General features: G+C 40.6%; 1 long non-coding RNA gene across 1 annotated transcript in view; it reads right to left on the bottom strand.

The window, feature by feature from the left end:
- The window catches only part of LOC148400663 (uncharacterized), a 61,121-nt gene extending 39,004 nt beyond the window's left edge, over nucleotides 1–22,117 (bottom strand). Inside the window, exon 1 of the long non-coding RNA XR_015857614.1 lies at nucleotides 21,804–22,117. This is a non-coding gene — a long non-coding RNA (uncharacterized LOC148400663). The remainder of the gene's footprint in view (nucleotides 1–21,803) is intronic.
- Between the last annotated feature and the right edge of the window lie 399 nt (nucleotides 22,118–22,516).

Below are 22,516 nucleotides of genomic sequence, written 5' to 3'. Positions count from 1 at the left end.
CATCATGAAGCGAGGTAATTTCATAAAGAAATCACTCAAACAATAATGCTAATATTTACATTCAGCTGTTGCTGCTTGATGAATGGTAGATGCATGGTATACTAATGGTAGCTAAGCGGAAGAATCAGCAAATTTTCTATACTGTTTATTCTGTTTAGCGTCACAAGGTGAATTCAATTCCAACAAAATAAAGGGGAAATCCAAATCAAAGTACAGTGACTGTTCAGTTGTATTTAAATTTTAAGTACAATACATTTGCATTTAATAACTAAATGCATTAAATTCTCTTTACCAGTTTTATATTCATCTATATTTCAGTGCAGAAATAATGTTTAAACTGTGAATAAGCGGACCGCATCTTACAATAAAATTAAATATACTTTTTAGGGAATAAAACCGCTGCCTCGTGTTTGATGGACACTCCGGCCTGCTACAGCGCTGGATTCTAATGTTCGCCATGGTGGTGGTACTTGGTTTAAAAGGTTTTAGAACAGCTCTTAGAGATCTTTGTGTTTTGAGAGAAAAGTTGAGAATGACAAATCTCTAAATTGTAGTGAAGCCACATATAATTATTAACATGACCGATATTATACTCAAGTACTGATAACCAACATACCATGTATTGTTGGTTTGTTTATTCACTAGACTAGAGAAAACACTGAGTGTGAAGGTCTTGCTGATAAACCCCTCTAGAGGGCGTTAACATACTTTAAGGGGCTGTGCTATTGTGCACACTTTGTATATCATATTTCTAATTATATGAATATCCAAATTAATTTATTATAACTGATCTGTAGCTTGTTATTTTCACCACAGACTTAAACATTCATCTGTGGATTAAATAGCATAAAATATTGCTTTAATGAGGAGCAAGCATTGCATCTCACACTCATTCAATGACCGAGTCACCGTTCAGAGACACTTTAGTGTGTCTGTTGGCCTTTCACATATTTTCACATATCTGCTGCACTAAATGCTCATAATTGATGCATCTGTCTGTCAACTTGCAGCACATGATTGCGCTAAAATGGTCCTGTGAAGAGAGAAGGCGGGTTGGGCATGGGTGGTGGTGGAGACATGGGGGCAAGAGTCTCACAGAGCCCTTATATCTAATGATTTGGGGTCTCGGGGTCCCGAGCTTTTTGGCTGTGTGGTCTTGAGCAGACACAGCGGACTCAGTGAAAGGCAGCCCCCCCTCTGGGACAGAAACAACATTCAGTCTGCAGATCAAATGGCAGCAAAACACTGAGGTCCACATCAGATCTCAGCACGGCACAAAAGAGCTGTTATGTCACTCAATATCGGACAGAACAAGCTTTTAAAAAACACACCAGGTCAGTGTCACCCCAACATGCAACCAAATTTTACAATATTGCGCTTGTGTCGGGACAAAACAATGGTGCAGTACCTTAAAAAGCAGTTGGTTAATTGCTGCATTTCTCCTTCATCTATTAATAGAAAGTGAAATGGAATACTGTGGAATCCAGAGATGGAATAAAAGCCAAGGGGATCTGAGTGATTGCTACTATAAAACGTCTCCCAGGCCTTGTAGAGCTGTAAAGGACCGAGTAGAGATAGTGGGACAGGCCTGTTCTCAGGCTGCAAACATGCGCCTGGCTGCCTTCAACGTTGCTGTCTCGTCACTTTTTCCCTCTTCCCGCCCTCGTTTTTCCCCTCTCTTGCTTGATCTTTTACTCGCTCTCTCTCCTCTTTTTTCTTTGTCTGACGTCTTTTCTAGCACTTTGTCTCACTGTGGCTCTTCTGGCCCATGAGGCATGCAAGAACGCTATGACAGGGCTATTTAAGGATGTGCGTGCGCGTGTACGCGTGCGTGTGTATGTGTGTGCGTTTGCAAATGTGCGTGGAGGGTTAAGGCACAAGTCTTTGGAAACAGTAACCAGAGTGTGTCGCCGGAAGGTGCAGGATGGGTTCATAGGGACTCCGGATTGTTCTGTGATCCATCACGCAGCAGAGAGTTCAGCAACTCGTGCTGCCATTCACAAATCAACTGCATGAAGCTAGAGTTATACACGTACAAATGTAGGTTAAATTAGCGTTTCCTTTTCTTATAGTATTGCAATGCATGCTTATATTTAAGCAAATTATTTTCTTTGTTTTCACTTACACTTGGGAAGTGTGATTTATTTTAAAGCCAATGTGCACATGGCATTAAGGTCAAAATTATTTTTTTAATGAATAAACATCGTCACATCATTTTAATACTTTACATACTGTACTTTAATGCCAGCACCAAGGCTAGCTCTATTTCAACACCATCTCAGCTACATTACTGTCACACCGTAAATGTCACCAGTTGACTCAGAATGTTGCTGCTTGCTTACTATCTAAAGCTTCTTATAATCACCTTTATAAGAAGTTTAAAATTTTGATGTGAACAAAATAAATGGTTCAAAATAGTTGCAATTAATTATTGCATCGAAATATGATATTCAAGTAAATACGGATGGAGCTCAGTATGTGTCCTGGCAGAGCAACCAATCCAGCAAATAAAATGAAATTAAAATAATAATTTGTTGACAAGATTGGTGATTATGAGTGACTCTATGTCTTCTTATTTTATTTGTATTGTGTGCCTCTAGCGCAAGCGCGTGTGCGTGGAGTCAAGTCCTGTTAGTCAGTGCTCAGAGAGGTCTCAAATGTCTGTTTTCCTGACGTGTGATCCATAAATATTTGAAGTGGAACGGGCTGTGCTGCATTGTAGAACAAATCTAATTAACCCAAAACTTCCTCCGGGTTTTTCTGTCTGCTGGGGCAACTTGGGTGACTTTTACATTGGCTGTTCACTTGCCTGAAAAGGGTTCTCAATGAGGACGCTTCAGGTAATAAATGAATCGTATAAACTGCACTAGTCTAAGAACGATCCTCTAATTAATATTGCAGTCGTGGAATAAAAACGTATTTAATGAACCTGTTTGTTTTCATCCATGTCAAGGGGCTGCCATTTTGGCCTTACAGTATACAGCCCTCTGCTGTTGACTGTACATCACACAATTTGAAAATAAGAGAGCTGTGATGATCCAAGCAATATTCCACGGTATGTAGAGTATATTTTTTAAATGTCAAAACAAATATTAAATTTTTTTAGGACGCTATCACAAAAATGGAGGTATTGAGGCCTGCATTTTCTACAGCGCTTGTCCTTATTCGGGTCTTGGGTGAAATGATTCCCGAGGGATCTGATCACCAGCCCAATGCAGGGACCACGGTGCAATCACAGTAATTCCGACTACCAGGAAAATCGGTCAGACGGCAGCACAGAGATGACATTCAACCAATTGGATTGGGTTCTTTGTAAATTATGAACTGCGTTTTTTTTTTCTCCTTTTCTTTCATATATAAAGCTTAAAAGGTACATTAAGTGAATTCACCTTAAAAAAAATATAGATTCACTTAAACAGTAATTTGTTGGACTAACATGTGGTGGTAATATGAAACTAATAGTTGCATTTCGCCACAGTTGCTTTCAAACCACACAAGAAAATCGTTCTTATGTCTCATCCGGATAAAGTTGCAACTCTTACAACGGTAGCCTATGATTGAGTCCATCGTGTTTCCTGCATCGGAAATATGGCGCCTCTAAAATCCCAAAGTGCATCTGATTCCAAGATAGGCCTCCAATCCTTTTAGCCCGCCGAGACCATGAGGCCTCTTCTTCTCCCCGCCAACGTTGGAACTCTCAATTGAAGAGAGCACTTGGGTGAGGACTCGGCGCACGAAAAGCCGATGCATGGACCTCATTCATGAGGTCCGGTCCGGTCGGTGATTTCATTAGAGCGCACCACACTATTAGAGCAGCCTCAGTTTGCTTTGCGCTTGCTCTGAACCTCACATTTCCATAATGCTGAAGAGGATTCCGTTTCACACACCAGGAGCACGTTCAAACCATTTCCTCCATAAACCACCGGTTGAAGTTATTAGACATTTTCACAATAAATATAAGGCCAGTGTGGCCAGAGGCTTGTTAACGGAGGTTAGTTCCAAAGCCACGTAAAAGCGCAGGGCGTGTTTCCTTACTCTTTGACAAATTGGTGTGCAAGAGTTATCAAGGAGCTAGTTGACACGAGCTGTCCACTTATTTGGGTGTGTCCAATTTCATCTCTTGGCATTATCATGTCATGGTCTTTTGAATGGGCAAGTGTTGAAAATGAAACAATAAAATAGAAATATCACAATCATTTATATTGAATAAAACGTTATCTGATTATTGCTAGAGTAAAGCAGCCAAAAATGTACTCTAATAGGAGTTACTTTGAAATACTATGACTCAAGTTAAACAGCAAATTGTAGTCTTTCAAATAATTACCAAAGAAAAATTATTTAGTGGAAAAAAACTTGTTTACTGAATAATGACTAACTTCAGATTTTTTTTTCATTAAACATGAATGTCAAAGGTACTTCAATATAAAATGGAAATACTGTTTGCAAAATTCAAACATTGACTGACAATATAATTTTAAAATATTCTCAGGGCAGTGAATCTATCGCAACTAAACAATTCTGTTTTGTCTTAGTTGATGTTTGGCCGCTCATCCGAGCAAGTGTCATCAGTTCATGCAACAAGGACGGCATTAGTTTGAGTTGGTGCGGAAAAACCCCAACTATGTATGCTCTAATGTTACCTTGCAGAGAGGCCAGTGTCCATCAACAAAAGTCACTGGATGGAAATTCCCTTTTTAATACAGCACCCCTTCCTAATATAACAGTCTAAGGCCACAACAGATGAATGATCTTAAATTTGATTACACGTGCGAAACAACCCAATTGGGTCACCATGCAGAGGTTATTGTTTAGATCATTACAAGGTATATTATTTGGATTATTAACAGAAACATTTGCTAAACTGCCCGCCTCTGCAAATAACAAAACAAAACAAACAGTGGCTGTTGTTTTTTGGAATCCATCCATGCAAGTGTAAACATGCATATATTCTATTTGATTGGGCAGAAATACTTATTTGATTTGTTAAAACAGAGTTGAGTTTTAACACTAGCTGTATCATTTTGTATGCATGTAGGATGTTATTTTCTTGAATCAAAAACAAAATCCAGGGGCAAAAAGAGAAATTGGGCATTACAATGAAACTCATCTACTTTTGGCTAAGGATTGGAGCTCTTCACCTTCTGGTTTTGCAGGTGGTGGAAAATATTTAAGCCTTGGCAGAGATCTGCGCTCTTTGAGTGCTTTCAGAATGTCAGTTTTTTTTACGCGGTTATTTTCTTTCGGTTATTATTTTATCCATTTTAAATGGTACAGTATGTGCTCAGCTCCATAAAAAAGCATCTGATATGTTTGCAATATGGTTTTACACAAAACCAGAGACTACTGACTGGTTCTGAATACTCCAAGTGGCCAACAGTCATACAAGGCAAACAGAAGGCTCCAGATGTTCCAACACATGCTGCGGCGGGGAATTGGATGAGACCTTGAATTAAAAAGCATCACACACTGAGCATACAGTGAGCTTCCTCTGCGCCCCTTAGAAGTGCGATTCCATTTCACTGCATACCACCAGCACTGTGCCACTGAGGATGTATAATGAGAAGGTCCAATTAGGAGCTGTTGGACAGCATGAAAAGTTGGAGAACAAAACTGCTTTTCTTGGGATTTCTGTGAGTGTGTGCATATGTGAGAGTGCGCAAGCAAGCGTGTAAAATGGGAATAGAGCCACCGCTGGCATCACTTTGCTTTGATTAATGAATAATGTCTTCTGTGAGATCCATAACAAAAGACACACAAAAGACAAAGCGATTCAATCAAAACTTACCACTCACTGTACAGTTTTATGGTTCAATAGTTTTGAAGCTTCATGGATTTGCCCCAGTGTTGAACAAAACCAAAACATTCTTTAACAGCCTCGAAAATAAGTTGGGATAGTATGTGAAACTAGTTAAAGTGCTTTACTTATTCTAATTTGAGAAAAAAATAAGCACATGTAAAGTTGCAAGCCATTTACCACGCTTTAGATTAGTCAGTAATTTGAAAAAAGTAACACCCACACATGTGGAGTGACCAATAGTACAGATTTTTGAAAAAATATAAAATTTGCCAAATTGTGACTCACGAAGGACCAACGTCAGCAAAAAATAAATAAAATTAAAAATAAGTTTATTTTTCATTTTTTTATTATATATTATATATATATAAGTTGCTACAACGACCAGGGCGACGCCGTCGACTGGTTTTACATGTACAAGTTGCCAAAGATGCAATATATATATATAAAAATTTGCAGCACTTTTCTGTGTTGCTGACCGAGAAACCACTGGGACACCATGAGGGCGTAAGTGCATGAATCACACTGTAAAATTCCACAGTCACAAGCAACTGCGTCATCAGTTAGACACAGAAAAAAAGGACTATAAATAACCCATTCTAAGTGATGTGGTGCTTGAGTTAATTCCTCTGATAAAGTTAGATGGAAAAAACCCAGCATGTATGAACCGGATAGCTGACAAGCATCAAAGAATGTCTTTGTAGATAGAATAATTATTGGAGCACTTGTTAAGAACGATGCCCTAATGGATGAATACTGATTTGCTGATTATTTTTTAACCTTGAAATAATCGCCCCCTTCTCTCCTCTTTTCTTTAATTAGGCCTTATCTGCCTTACTTGATGGTGAGACAGCGTGAGGTGGATGCGGGAAGTAGAGAACATACACGCCATGTCATCAAGTCAGATAAGCTGCTTGTGTGTGTGTGTGTGTTCGTGTGTGTGTGTGTGTGTGCGCACATGTGTGTGTGTGTGTGTGTGTGTGTGCATTCGAGGCGCAGAAGAGTCTGGGGCTCTGATTGCCTTAGCCGGGCTTCCCACATTAAAGTGGTCTCTGCCCCAGGGAAGAGATTCCTGACTGCATGGCAAAATGTGGAATATGGTGGAGAAAAGATAGGGGAGGAGGCGGTGATGTGGGCGGGGGGTTGGGGAACGTTTTAGGTAAAAAAAAAAAAAAAAATTAAAAAAGCTGCCAAAACAACTCCCAGGCTTCATCTGGCCTGCATCCAACAGTCTGACACACACTTGTTCAGTCTCTTACAAACAAAACACACATATACATGGGCCGGCTTCGGCCCCCGCCACATGTTCCTAAGTGCGGACCGCACAGGGGGTAGAATCCCACCACGGCAACCTCCCAGCCCCCATATCCCGTTCCTGTCTTCCCCCTCTCAGCTTTAATTGAGAAGACAAATGGATCTTTCAGAGCTCACTACCACGCCACCATACATCAGTCATGACAATGTTAGCTTTATAACGGCGGGTTCGCTGTGAGCCGAACCATATGTTTGGCCTGTGCCACACGCGCGAGCAAACACCTCGCTACCATGCTAATGGCGCCCCACTAATTGCCTGTTGTTGTATTATTAAAGGTAATTTAGGCTCTAATGGAATTCATTCAACATTGTGCGTCAGCCCCGCCCACGCAGACCGACAGACAGCGAAGCTGAGGTTCCTCTGCTTACGCCACGCTTTGAAATGTTTTCCCCTTCTAAAAAAAATAAAACATTCGGCCGACTCAAACTTGTTACGAGAAGTCACTGCAACTGAGCCGCAGTCGTTTGACTCTCAGAGGTCAAAAGACATCACAAGGATTTTATATTGTTGTTTAAATAAACACATCGATAGCCTAATAGCATAATTGCGAAAGTCATTTTTAACTTGCCGTCAAAATATCAATAAAAAGTACCAATGTTGTTGCTAAAAATTGTCTAAGTCATCCAGGTCATGGTTCAATCGAGGTAACTAGATTCTTGTTGTTTGCTGACTTTATTGTGTTTTTGTCTTCAACTAATGACTAATGCTAGAAAAATGAAGTAAGACACCTTTTCAAAAATGCACTTCACCAGTTAAATAGTACTATGAGAATGGAAAAATACAAAAAAAAAATGAATGTCAGTACATTATATAATAAAATGATTGCTAAGACGCTCAAAGAAAAATACAAAAATATAGATACAAACTCAATCTGCAGGAGGTACCTTTTAAACAAAGGGCAGTATGAATAATATGGACTTTTCTGAGAAACAGTACCATTACCAGGGAAAAAAAAGAACTTGAAAGGTTATGTCAAACATATTGCACTCTGTCATTTGCAATTGTATAACTGCTTATTTTGTGCCTGTTCATTATATTTTACCGAAAGAAATTGGGCTGCAAAAATGATTAAAAGTAGCAATAATTCTCATCATAAAACAAAATAAATGGAGACTAAATTATCCATTTACTGTAATTGGCACAAATATAGCCATCCTTAAAATGTCCTCCACATTAATATGATGGGGCCAAAACAGGCCAGTGAGTTGCGGTTTATTAATGGTGTAAAGCAGTCATGTGAACGTGATAACACTGAATTACAATGCCACAGACTAATATGATGGACTGTATCAGAATATATCATCTTGAAGAAAAGCAGAGGCCCCTAGAACACGTGAGAATATGTCCCAATCTGACCATCTTTACATATTATGCTGTCATGCTCTGGAGACATTCAAACACTCTTTTACGACAAAGTCAACATAAGGCTTATGAAAAAATAAATGTCCATATGTCCTGCTAAGTCATCAGTCATCGTCAGTTTAATGAATCAACTAGTTTAATGCTAATACATAATAGGAAACATCATAGACAGGCTATCAAATAACATTGGGGTCGTATTTAATCCTTGAAGCAACAGATGTACGTATTTGAACACAAATGGTGGTGCTCCACATGTAGACAGAATTGGCACAGGGCTAAATTTTTTAGCTCCTGCACATAACGACTAATATTACTGCTGAAGTGAGTATGTGTCATACAATATCACCCTCCATGAACCTGGAAGTAGCCTGCTATCTAAAAATGACAAACAAGTCCAAAAATTCACAGGGGCCTCACTATGGAAATCAACATTGTGACTGTAATAAAATATTAGAACATTTTTAACTATTGAATTCTTCAATAATATACACTGCTCCCTAGTGAACAAATAATCAATCAATCAATCAAGCAAGCAATCAATACTTTGGTAGAGTTTTGTCTACTCTGTGCTTTTCCAACTTCACTTTTATCTCAACAATTCTGAACAACATTTTATACAAAGCCCCAATGGTTCATCATATTTTTTTAATTTTAGCCTTAAATCTCCAGTGAATTTTCTGTTAGTCTCCTTTGACACATTTCTCACATTTACTTTCCAGCACTTCCACATAATGTCCAACTTTACTCTTTTCTTTTTGCGTCAGTGCTTGTGTTTCCCAGCATAGGAAGCCAACGTGGTACCCTGGGATCCTCTTAAGCTCTGTGAGTGTAATTGCACTTCTTCCTGGTTCTTGCTCCCATGGTTTGTTGTGCCCGGTGTCCAGCATGCCGATCCTCTGACTGGACTTATACTGTCATCTGGGGGCCCCAAAACACCAAAATAACCATCCTCCCTCCACTCCTCTGCTACTGTTCAACATGAACATGGCTATGTCAAAATGTCTTATCCTGGGCAGGATATCCCATCGTTTTATTGAGCATGTTAAGAGGTATGTAAAATGCTTATTACAGTGAGTTCTTTAAATGTTGCAGTAACTATTAAAAAGTCTTTCACCTTCAGCTTTTCTCTCACCAAACTTACTGCTCCCTCTCACTTGTTCCCAGAGGCATGTGAACCACTGCCAGATTTTTTATCAGCAGGCCTTCCCAGGAGAGGAGGCTACAGGAAGTTGTACGATGATAAAAGTGGGCCATTAGTTGTCCAGCACTGGACCTCAGGGTTCATTACCCCTTTCCTTCAATCTAGCTGTGTGACTGTATCACAACATAATCCTCAACACAAACTCGTGACATAAGTTTCAAGTCGCAACTCAGGATCATGTAAACAGTCAGTTAGGTATTGCGAGCATTCAGCGATTGTCGTGCTCTCGTGATTGACATCCTCTTACACCAGGGATTTCAAGATATGTACAAAATTATCGTAAAGGACATTATGAATTACAATGCCAGAAAACTGTCGTAGTGGAAAAACGATACATTAGCTATTAAAAATATATTAAAAAAAATATGCACAAAATTTTGTTGTAGGTGGTAGTAATGCGCACTCCAAAGTACGTTTAAGTTGACAAACAATTGAAGGGGTTGGGGAGCATCTATCAAATTGCTCCTCATTTGGATATCCATTGCAGAATTTTGACATTATCCTGCTCGAATAGCAAGTTACAAAAAGACGGGAGGAAAAAACAAATCAATAAATTGTGGTCAATGTTCATGAAAACAAGAGCCTGTTCTTTCACTGTACACCCGCAGTTATGTAAAGCAATAAGACTCATGTTTCTTTCAATTATCCTTGCTCTTGCATGTCTTTTGAGAATTATTACAATTGTAAATTTTTCTGCACAAGGTTTTAAAATGCTGACCGTACTGACACTGAAACAAATTATTTCCAATGGGAAGATTTGTTTCAAAATCTGTAAAAAAAAAATTAAAAAATGGGGCCAGCTTCCCCAAACAGATGATGTTTGACCTAAGAGGTTTTGCAGAATTTATTCTCCAATTTTACAAGCGTGTAGGAGGTTGAACGCGCAACTTCATCCACAACAGCATTAAGCTATTACTCAGCATTTTGCCGAGCAGTGCGAGTGGGCGTGAGGATGGAGGAAGGATGTCAACAGCTGCCTACAAGGTGACGTCACAGCCTTGAACGCTACTGACGGAGCGCCCAAGAATAGTACACAAAATCACGAAGCTGTGGCCCTGGAATAGCAGAGCCTGGACACAGATAATTATTTGGCAGAGACGGTCCCATGAAAGTGATGACAGCTGATAGAAAGAGCAGCTGGATACAGAAGCGACAACTCAATGCTATTTAGCACCCAAGTAGAGACAACAGTAGGAAAGCCGGAACTGGTGACAGGCGACAATTATTTATTGGTGAGCAGCAAATCAGATTTACCAACGTTGAATGGATAAATGGTCCTTCTCGGGACCTGTTACGGTTAGCTGATGTAGAATCCTTACAGCAATGGCCTGCATTCAAGTTAAAAACATTGTTGCAATTTCTGTGCAGAAAGTTATGTGCCTGGTTCGTGTAGACAAACAGAAACATGCACCAATGGCATTCTAAAATATTTAACTTTACAACTGTGAAAGCAAGTTTCCACCAGCAAAGCGTCTCAGTTAAGCGAATGGAGCCAATAAAATGTGTTTTGTTGCTGCAGACATTCCTTTGCCAATCCAGAGAGAGCAGTCAAATGACCCTGATGCTCTGAGGACAACAACAGCCACCCCTAATCCCCCCTTCATCGTCTCTCCAGTTTCCTTATCTGGCCTCCACTCAATTACCCGGCATTGCAGAGGGGATTGAAAGCCTCAAACACACAGCCTGCTGGAGGTTGAACTGGGAGGAGGTTCAAGCTGCCGATGGCCCTTTAACCCTCCCAAAACAGAGAAACCTCCAATCGGTTACTGTTAATTACTCGCACACTTTTCTTTCTTCCCATTTCCTTGTCAGTGTCATGAAACTGGGGTGTACTTTCTTCTTTCGCGCTAATAACCCACTGCTTACGCTTATGCCCCGTCTCATTCTGGGCCAATGCCAAGCACGGCCTTCATTGCCTTGACAAATGTGGATGGAGCCCGAGTTTCTTGAGCCATTATGAATTTTGTTATTTGAATTGATTGTGTCACATTTTTTATCCAGCTGATGTGAGTAATTAAGTTTAATTATGAATCCTCTAATTAATTTGAGTGAACAAATTAACACACTGCTAATAAATGAGTGAGAATGCGCCAACATTCTTTTCTGTGGTGGAAGAATATTTGTTGATGTTAACCACATCTCTACTTGATAAAGGTATGATTGTCTTAACCTCTTTCAGTGAGGCTCTCATGAACTTATGAAAGACGAGGAGCTGCTGTTTGATTTTATACATTCTATTTGCAATCGCAAGGTGCCATTGGGGTGAATGGAGCAGGGAGGACTGCACGGAGAACATGTCGTCCGTCTCTGGTTTCCCTCCTTTTAAGGCAGCGCTGGTGTGGGAGCTTTGTTCTGCGGTGCAGCAATAGCAAATTAGCGGGATTACAAAAAGACAGCTCCTGAGCATAAATACGCAATCACTGTCATTAGCTATAAATGAGTCAGTACGATGTCTTTGAAACTTCTGCATTTCAGCCGCCCAAAGTTAAAATGTTCTATTGAACATAATAGTATTGCAATAAGCAGATAAAACAAAATGCCAAATATATAAATATGTGAGCTTGCTGACAGGGTGGACAATTAGAGGGTGGACCTTTTTGGCGAATGTTAGCATTTAATGAGCCCAAGGTAGCACCTTCCCTCAGCCACAAAAATAATTTAATAAGCTAACTGTGTACCGATGAACACATATTTTTGACATTTCTGAAAGGTTTTATATCAACTGGAATTTCACTCTGACAGAATGTTAAGCTTGACAACATCCATCTACACAAATACTACTGACTCTGCAACTATGCATAGTTTCAGCATCCACTGGCGAAAGCCTGCAGAGGAATACGGGTAGCAATGTCACTGGAGACATGAGCGAGACTTTTTAAAGGGACAGCTTCCCCACAATGTTATCCACAATGGCTGTTGTGGACAACAAGGTGATTTATTATTTTTTTTAACCATGTTGGTCTGTTGCACACTGTCGTTAGTTGGCAAAGAACCACTAATTGATATTGACCAATGTACCAACTGAATTATCAGAATTAAAAAAAAATCATTCCATGAGACCAATCCCTGGCATATCATCTCCACCTTAGGTGCAGCAGTGATACAAATTGATTTGTTCACCTCTTAACCTTCTTACCCACAGAAATCACATCCCAAGTCTTACTTGGTGAGCTTGTCATGTGATCCATCATCCAGACGTTATCTCCCTGTCAACGCCCGGCTGCTTTCAAGAGCTATCACACCCTCAGTGACAGCATCTCCTCACCTGTCTATCCATCAGACCCAGACCTGTATCGCAGCATGTTTATCAGTAATTAGGGTTGGGGGGGCTTGGGGGATTCAGACTGAAACCAGCTGTGTTAGACTTAGTCAGCTGACATGAGCTGTGATTATGACAGCGAGTTCATTGCATTTTTTTCTTTTTTTTTTTTTGATGGGATGGGATGAAAAAAATCATTCAAATCATTTTTACATCATATTATCTGTACTGGTTAACATTTTTAACTGCGAAACAAGTGTAAACGGGACATTAAATGACAACAACTTAAATTCAGGAATTATTATCAATTATGCCATAAAAATCAACTTTGCTTTTTTTTTTATTCCCTATTATTGTTTACTGAATATAGTGGTTAATTTCTTATCATTTGGTCTTGCTACTATATGCACCACACCGAAGTAATCCTGAATACTGTTGATTAGTGTGTAGATGCATGTTTGCGTGTGGCTCTCTTGTGCATGTGTGCAGAAATTTGGACAACATCTCTTATGTTCTTCATGTGTGTTCCACGTGTTCCAACCACATTTATGCAAATATTTAGAGGGGGTGTAAAAGGCTCTTGATCTCCCTGCACTGTTTACTCTCCTGTTCTCTCTCATTCTGACTTTTTTTTCTTCATTTCGACTGAGTGATGAGGGCATGGAGTCAGGGGCAAAAAAAGAGCAAGCAAGTATGGAGGAGCCAGCAAGGAGAGAGCTTACGATGAAGAGTGAGAGGCAGTCTGGGGGGCTCTCGGTGTGATGAATGACTTGTCATCTTACAGAAATCAAAAGTCTGATCTACAACTCTCGTATTTGGCAATAGCCCACCGTAGTGGTGGAGTGAGGCCCGTTGGGCTAATTGTGAAGTCATTTGACATCTGCTGACATCTGAAAACGTATTAGCTACCTCTGCAGGAGAGAGCGAGAGACAGAGAGCGAGAGTGGGATGGGGGGCGGGGGCGCTCGTAATGATCCCCCCGCTTGATTTCTAAATGCAGCTATGGGTGTGCATGCCGCAGCAATGAGAAGGAAAACACGGGTCCCGTTACAGAGCAAAGTATCACATTTGTGGTCTTTGTCATCAGCGTGTGCTGCAGTTTGATCAATGGTCTTTGTGTGGTGATAACATGAAGTAATGTGTTACGATAACTAATGAGCTTTGCTGCTGGGTGGCCTGCAGGACACCTCGCTCACATACGCACGCGCACACACACAACACACACACGTACACAGAAGATCTACATCTTCATCATTATCAATAAAAGATGCCAGCAAGAAAACACCATCTATAATTGGTAAATGAAAAGAACATGTTGGAAATTTGAGGGCAGCAGTAGCTTATTCCACAATTACTTGGCTGTGAAGGTCACAGTTTGGAAACCACTGCAGATCAAACTGGGACAGGTTGTCAGAGAAATCCAAAACCATTTCATGAGGTCTGCCAAGGTGCACTTGAGCAAGGCACTGTTGCAGTGACTGCCTCAATCAAGCAAGATTTGTGTCGTGGATAAATGTATGCCAGGTATTTCAAGGGAGTTTTTAAGAGGTGGGACTCTGCCAATAATTTTTAGGTTTTAATCATTTTTCTTTGGCAATCTTCATGACTGGATTGGAATGCTTTTTTTTTTCCAAGTCAATAAATGTAATTGCACATCCATTGCAGTAGGTGGCAGTGGCAGTTTCTTCATTTATTTATTTATTTATTTATTTATTTATTTCGTGCAAATTGATGCACTTCAAGTTTTTCTGTGACAAGACTAAAAAAAACATGTTGATAAAGTAATTATTTAATGTAAGCTGCTACATATTTCTTTTTTGTTTTCTTTCATGCTAATGATACACTTTTATGCAGAGGCGTGAAATGTTTTCTTATAATAATAATAAAACAATAATTGAGAAGCTCTGCTTTAAAGAGAGTTGGTGGACAGGCCAACAAAATAGTTGTTGAATTTGCTGCATATCAAGTGGAAAAGATCAGAAAGCCACAGGTTGCAAAGGTTCCAACATGTCTTTAGCTGAGTCCTTCACCTCAATACCTCCACATTCCTTCCAGTGTAAAAGCTGTTCTCTGAATATGGTGAGGAAACAGAGCTAGAGGCTGGATTCCTCCCCTGTGTGCTGGCAAAAGTCATGGAAGAGGCCTTAAGATCATTAGTGGGGCTGGCATGGGAGTTCGAAAGACATTTGCTGAACACGCCACTATTATCCAGTAAGAATGAACACGGCTTTCCCTGAAACTAATCACGCTGCTAGTTTGATCCGCTTTTTTAAAAAGGCAGCTGTCAAAATAGTTCAAATAACACTGGCTAGGCAGCAGGGACACGTTCCAATTCTCTATCCATATGTGATTGCTGACCCTGGTATGCTGGAGATCTCTATGGCCGCCGTCATAGTAATTTGTAGACGACCTTGCTACAGGGCCGTTTGATAGTCGGGCTCTTGTGCTCTATGCAAAACCTGAATAACCAGCAAATTGGTGGGTTCTAAAATTCTGCTGGCAAAAGCTAAAGAGCAACACAAGGGTGAGGGAAGATAAAAAAAAAAAAAAAAGTTGTCCTCTCCATGCACCACTGCATGACATCACAGCACTCCCAGCTTCCATTAGTGGCTAATAAATGAAGGCCTAACAAGGCGGAGTGGGTGGGAAATATAGGAGTAGGGGATGGGGGTGCCGCCACCTCATGCCTCTGTCAACTCCATCAAGAACACTTGAAGGCGAGGGGGTGGTGGGAGCAGCGAGAGGTTTGTAGCCAAGCAAGGGTGGAAGGAGGCTAAAAAAACCTCTCGGCCCATTAGAGAAATCAGGCCGGGACTCTAAAAACACCCTGAGAGCAGAGAGGCCGAGTGGCCCTGATGTAAACATACGGTGGGTGGCAGCCCCCGAGCGCTCTGACAGCCCACGGCGGCCATGATGGATCTGCCGAGTTATCTCATTTTCCACTGTTTTAATTAGAGGCCGGGCTATGAGCCCCAGCAGCTGGCTCTTCTGTACTGACTCCTGTGGCCTGACACGGAAAAATGTCCAACGACAGGGTGGCCAAGTTCAGCCTGACCACCGAGAGGCGATCCGCAACACTCTTTGCAGGTCACACTTTTTCAATCACTATCACAAGATGTTCTGATAGAGTGAAATAGCAAAATCTCTGAAGTCAAATGGTCCTGTGCTCGTACGATTGAGAATTTAACATATATTTGGGAATGACTGCCATATACATTTTCATAAAAATCAGGAGGTCAAACTGAACTGCTTTTTTTTGCCATGTCACTAAAGTACAACAATAGTTAAAAAAAATTACACAATGCATGATGCTATATGGCTTGTAACTACTGTCGACAGTAATAATATCCCACCTCATTCTCAAAGTCTTTATTGTCCATGTGTGACATGTATCTGATTTCAATGACAACGCAAACAGTACAATTTAAAATATTTGAAAAGCCATAAGCTGTCACTAATCATTCCCCTCCATTGGCAGGACTGATTAGCCTAAGATGATTAGCCAACTTTGCATCAATGTTTAACTGGGATTCCAGACTGTCTATTCAAAAGTTTGTTTATTTTATTTATAACAAATTCAGGTTATACTTGTTATAGTCAGATTTGTTCTGAAATTTCCCCAAAAGGCAAGCAACTATTAGTTAGTCGCGGATCTGGCATCACTCTCCAACTTCATTTCTGCCCTGCTCATGGCCCTATTGGCTTTGTTTACTCAAAAATCAGCACTCGGCATTCATTGTCATACGAGCGCCTGCGTGATTTCTCTGAGTACATAAAGGGTTCAAACACAAAAGCAGTCTTCATTTTGATTTGATTTTTCTTTATGGTTCCAACTGCTCGCAAAGCTGACATACCCGTGGAAATGTTCACGTCACTAATTTTGATCCTCGTAGTCAATAGAACTTTCTGGATACAAAGATTAAATGTTCCTGTTTGTAGTGTGCGAAATTAAAGCGTAAGCTCAGTAGTAGGTCAGAAAGCTGCGTTGGGTGGGCTGCTAGGTTATGAACTATTTAACCTTCGCAGGTGGGTGTCATTGGACGAAGCATGTACTGCCTTCTTGAGACATTTGTTTGTACACATGATGAGTTAGTATTTGCACCAACAGGATGTTTGGGGCCTGAACATGTGTGAGAATGCGTATCTGAGTGTGAGTGGGTGGGCTGCGGGGTGAGTTGGAAGACGGGATTGTGACCCAAAAAGTATCGCACCTGCCAGCATGAAGTCTGAACTCTGTTATTGTATTAAATGACATAGCATGTATCATACCGTATAGCACAGATGCAGTAAGAAGAAAAGAACCCCCAAAGTACTCTTTTAGAATGTTCAATGCTGAAGGAATGTAGAGTGAGTAATCACGGCGGTGTGAACAAGTGAAGACGCGATGGAGACAATTAAAGTGAGAAGAGATGGAAAGGGGAACGAGTGGGGCCTCCATGTTCGTCACTGCGCTGTGTGCAGTCATTTGCGGTTGATTTGGATTAATTGGGAAACACATGCTGTTAACATCTGTCGCCCGTAGCTGCAGAGAAGCAGCCAAGACAAACTGGTGCGACGTCACAATCTCTAAAACTGCGTAAGAGAAAAATAGACTGGTTTAATGGTAAAGTTGCATGGGCTTAAAATTGAGGAACTTGAACCGCACTGCCACCATAGAAATTAAGATTGGGCACATGGAACATCTCTGTGGAGGAGCTTTACCAACCACCAGACACAACGTGCATTAGCTCAACAGATCTTGTGCTTTTGAATCTAGTAATGACAAACCTAATAGAACTAAAACGTCTCTATGAGACAGGGCGACAGTCTAACTAAAGTCCTGAATCTCTAGAAAATATACACAATAGAAACTTCTATTTCGTCTTCACTTTCATCTATGCAGTCATATTTGTGTTCATCGTTCTGTTATTCCCGTTACAATTGACTATAGAAAGAAGAAAAAAATACAAGGTCTTGAATTAAAATTAGAGGAATGAGGTAATGGTTTGAAGGTCGTATGCATCTGATATTTCGTTCAATTGTTCTCTGTGTCTGATGACTGCACATGTTTTCTGATGGTACCAATCTGCAAATCAAGTGAAGAGAACATTGACAAAGCTGAGGGACGGCTCGACTGCATGTTAACGTGAGTGCACAATCATGAGAAAACGCTGTCATTGTGACACAGCACTTTTCAGAACAATGAATGTCTACACACCCTGTCCATGTGACAGTGACCCCGTGTGCCCTGCAGCGGCTCTCTTCGCCAGCCCCGACCCCCATTCATTTGGACCGTCCCGTCTTATCGGATCTGCCAGTCGGGGCTGCCGCAGAGCCTCCCCCTGCTCTCCTCCCCCAAGCACACACGTCAATCCTGCTTTCCTTCCCTTGCACTGACACGCATTCGAAACCACATGCAGTAGGAAAGAAAAGCGTGCAGACTCTGAGCTCTTGGATGGCGTGCTCGTGTGTCAAGGCCGCACTTGTAGAGCCAGAGGCCAAGAAATCAGGCCTTGTGGAGGGTGATTAATAAAGCCCGGGCTCAGGGAAAGGCCACAGCGTGCAGGGAGCATTCCAGCCAAGGCAGGAGTGACGGCTCACCCACACACACACACACGACCGCTGCCGAGATGGCTTTCGTGACTGCTTCCTCGCGTCTCTGTGAAGCCTCACATTCAAGCTACTGCGTTTAATCACACGCTCGCCTGCAACATCTCTCGACCTAATTAACATCGAATGGTGCGGCGAGACACATGCACGCAGGCGCTCATGAGCAATCTGACCTTTTACTCATGTATGGATTAGTAGCAATGACTGTGAGCAGCAAACAGTTGCACAAGGAGGAGGATACCGCCCGCACACAGGGAGCAGACACATCCAGTAGCAAATCCCACAGGATCATGAGAATTATTTGCAGGGATGAGATGAGTTGAGATGAAGACAAAAAACGTACACACACAAGATGTTGAGAGGAAATTAATTGCAAATGGGATCTTCTATAAAATCAGCAATCAAACTCATGGCAAAAAATCAGAGCAGGCGAAGAACACATTAATGAAGCAACTTTTTTCAGATGTAGCGTTGACATTTTCCTGAGTCGGGCTTTGGGGTTTTTGGCTAACCTAAGTGTGAAAGTATAACAGTCCTTCACCAAGACAGACAGTCAGAGAAAATTGCTCCAGTTCTTTTTAAAACACAGCAATTGGGCTTTTGACGCAATCTCTCTGACTGACTATTGAGCAAAAAAAAGAACCAACTAATGAATTTGATATGAACTTTCAAACAGAGCATCTCGCATGAGACTCAAGACATTTTACAGTACACATTTTCCTCATACATACAAGAGACAACAGAATTTCGTCGGACCGGAAAAAAATGAAATTACATACGCTGGGCATCCTGTGTTGTAGCTTAGCGGTCAGTAAAATACTATACATAAAAGAAACAGAGCCACAAACACATGCTCGCACAGTCCACTGCCAAGTCATAAATTCTGTTATGTCAAAACTGAGTCAAAGTGGAACAGTCCTAAATTGCATTGCTTGTAATTCTACAACCTCCACCACAATCAGCAAACCCTCGGCCAATATAAAATCAAAACCACAAAACAGCACTTAAAGAGGAAAACAAAAAGCTCTTGTGACAAATACTAACATTAGTCACTCATATCCAAAGCATAGCCAAACTGAAACTCGTCTACTATTCGATGCTATTGTTTAAAAGTTATTCAACGTTTTTCAATCAAATTAAGTACCACAGTAATGCCAAAGCTCAAAAAGAAGCATGCTAATTTGTGCATTTTTCTGGGAAATCTGCTTTATTATCTACCTTTTCTGAGTCCCATCACCTACATGTGCCTCTCCTAGTCAATATCCAGAGTTTCATAAGTGATTTAATACACTTATGAGTCACATCTAGACAACGGAGTCCATAGTAGCACTTTCAGTCAATCCCCGTGTATCAATGTTTCGCTATTTTGCTTATCCGATTCCCGGTTGTAGAAAGGCCTATCTCAGCTGACGATGGATAACCATAAATATAAGTCGCATGAAAATCAGATGTGTTAACCACTACAGTACGAAAAGTCCTCATTTACTTCTTGCACCGGGCCATCTTACCTGTCAAGTTTGGTAGCACCACCCAGAAACCAGAAGATGGTGGGGGGGACCACAAAACAAAACATTTGGTAGATCAAGCGGCTAAGAGGAGATAAAGGGTGGGCAAAACAAAAAATGCTGAAAAGTAACATGAAAATCAAAAGAGCTATGCCCAGAGCTTTTTTTTTTCTGTCTAAAAATACAACATTGGGAACCCAAACAAATGTGCGGCCACAAAGACGGCAGCACCTTTTATATAAGATGTTTCAAATGAGTAAGAGTCAATGATGGATGAGGTAAGGATTGCCATACAAACAAGTCATCTAGCTCAAAAATTCCCTGGGGGAAGCAGCTCCCAACACTACAGGGACAGAAGGTGTCAACTGTGTTTGTGTTTTCCCTGAGACTGCAGCCACACCGGTGTTTTTCAGTATGTTCGTGAGTGTTTACACATGTGTGTACAGGTCCTTTGAGAGGTTTACATATTGACGGTAATAGGATAACTTGCAGGGAGAGAAAAAGGTGCTTATCTTGTCACAGCTGTTGTGTTAAGCCGATCTTTGACCCCAAACTTAAGAACCAATTGAGAAATTAAAACAAGAAAATTGCGCGTCTACACGATACTCCTCTTTCATTCATTGGAACTAAAACCCGTACATGTGGTAAAGGTCAGCGAGATGATGAATCATTTTATAGCTATTTCCGAGAATCCTTCATTGGTGTTCAGCAAAAGAGAAGCAAAACAGGGGAAAAAAAAGCTACAGGATGTTTTAACGTCGAATTGGAGCACTGGCTTTGGGACGGGTCGGGTAAGGGGGAGAGGACAGGAAGAGCTCAGCGCTGTGTGGGGTCCGTCCGTCTCTTGTGCCAGGACTATTGATTTTCAGGCTCAAAACAATATCAACACAGAAATGTACAAAAATCATGGTTTGGAAAGTGGGTTATTTACAGCTGTGGTTCTTTTCATTCCACATTCTACTAGCTCCATAAAATACGTGTGTGTGTATATTTAGTATATTTAAAAACATCACATTGTTGTGGCGTACCTCAGATATTTTCACTCGATGTTGCCACCAGGGTCAAATACACTCTTTGGTGTCCAGCTGTTGAAATAAACCCCATATAGGTTTCCATGTGTTAACGCAATACCTCATAATATTGAATGACAATGGAAATGAGTGTTGGCAAATTAAAGGAAAAAAAAACATTGGCAGTAAAATCATCGACTCCCCCTGGACTGCTCCTTCCAGAATTACAATTTCATATAATTTCTAAACTCAACCATAATGAGCTGAAAGTGAGACATTCAGAACTGGATCCTCACCATGTCAGGGGTTGTTCTTAAACCTTTAGCCGGGAGTGCCGGGAAAACATAAAAGTCCTCTTAAGAAAGTCCAACCTCTTGACTTTTATAGCACCTTTCCTCAAACATTATTGAAAATGTCAACTGGTCAAGAATAAATGGGCTTCCTTTTAAAGACAGCAATGTTTACAATAAATTGGAATTCTTTCTTTTTAAATGTGATTGCTGTAGCGTGAAACTTCATTTTTCCAAAGACCAAATACAAAAAGAGTTCTTTTGATCCCTGCATGCTTTTCATATTTATTCTAATGAGATTGTCACCAACACTGAGAATCACTTAAGAGACTAAACATACTGATAAGGATTTCTCCCAGTCATCCTCCTAAAACCTGAAGTTTTGTTCTGCCATAAATTTTGTGCGACCAAAATAAGCATGACAAAGTTGTCAGTGAACATCACAATGTTTTTTTTTAGCATTTGGTATCTTACTTACAGTTTGTCGCATGATCTCAAGAGGTTTCTCTTGCTTGTAGACTCGAATGTCTTCAATAAACTTCATCAATGTAGTCTGTTGCTTTAAATATGGCCTCCCTAAAGGAGTACTGTTAACATTGTTTTTTAAAGGTTGGTCAGAAGTAACTTATGTTCAAGGTGGGTTAAAGGGTACATCCAGGCATGCAAGTACTTCAGAATCTGCAAAGGCCCATTGCAAAGATTTGATGGTCCATTGAGAGCTTTCACTTCCTGTTGCTGCATGTTTGGAAATTGCTATCTTGTCAAATTCTTGGATTAGTGCCCACTGTTGGTTGGGAGTATCGCCCTTCTCCAGGAAACGCAATTAACCATTTATGAGGCAACTCAGTGAAGGAGTTGGAAGATGCAAAATTTTAAAGGTACTAAGTTACTGTAGTGCAAGTTTTCAACTTTTTTTTTAATAGTGAAATTAACTTGCTTTTGTTAATTAGTTTGTGTTCCAAATTATTTTGCATGTGGGATTTAAGTTAATTAAAAATTGTTTATCTGGTCAGGTTTTTGCATATGTTGTGTCTCCTATTCTATTCAATCAGTAGTAGTTGAGAATTTTTCATGCAGTTCCTTTTTTGGGGGTGACTGCCCTTGTTGCTCCATACAAAAGTCAGTTGATCAATTAACAACATTAAGAATTTAACTCAACACAACTTTATTCAGAGAGCATTTATACAACAA

This window comes from Syngnathus floridae, chromosome 3 (assembly GCF_059516105.1).
Source record: "Syngnathus floridae isolate MCC-2025c chromosome 3, RoL_Sflo_1.0, whole genome shotgun sequence".
Taxonomy (NCBI): Eukaryota; Metazoa; Chordata; class Actinopteri; order Syngnathiformes; family Syngnathidae; genus Syngnathus; species Syngnathus floridae.
Note: the sequence above shows the minus strand (reverse complement) of the source record. Positions and strands in the feature narration are given on the sequence as shown.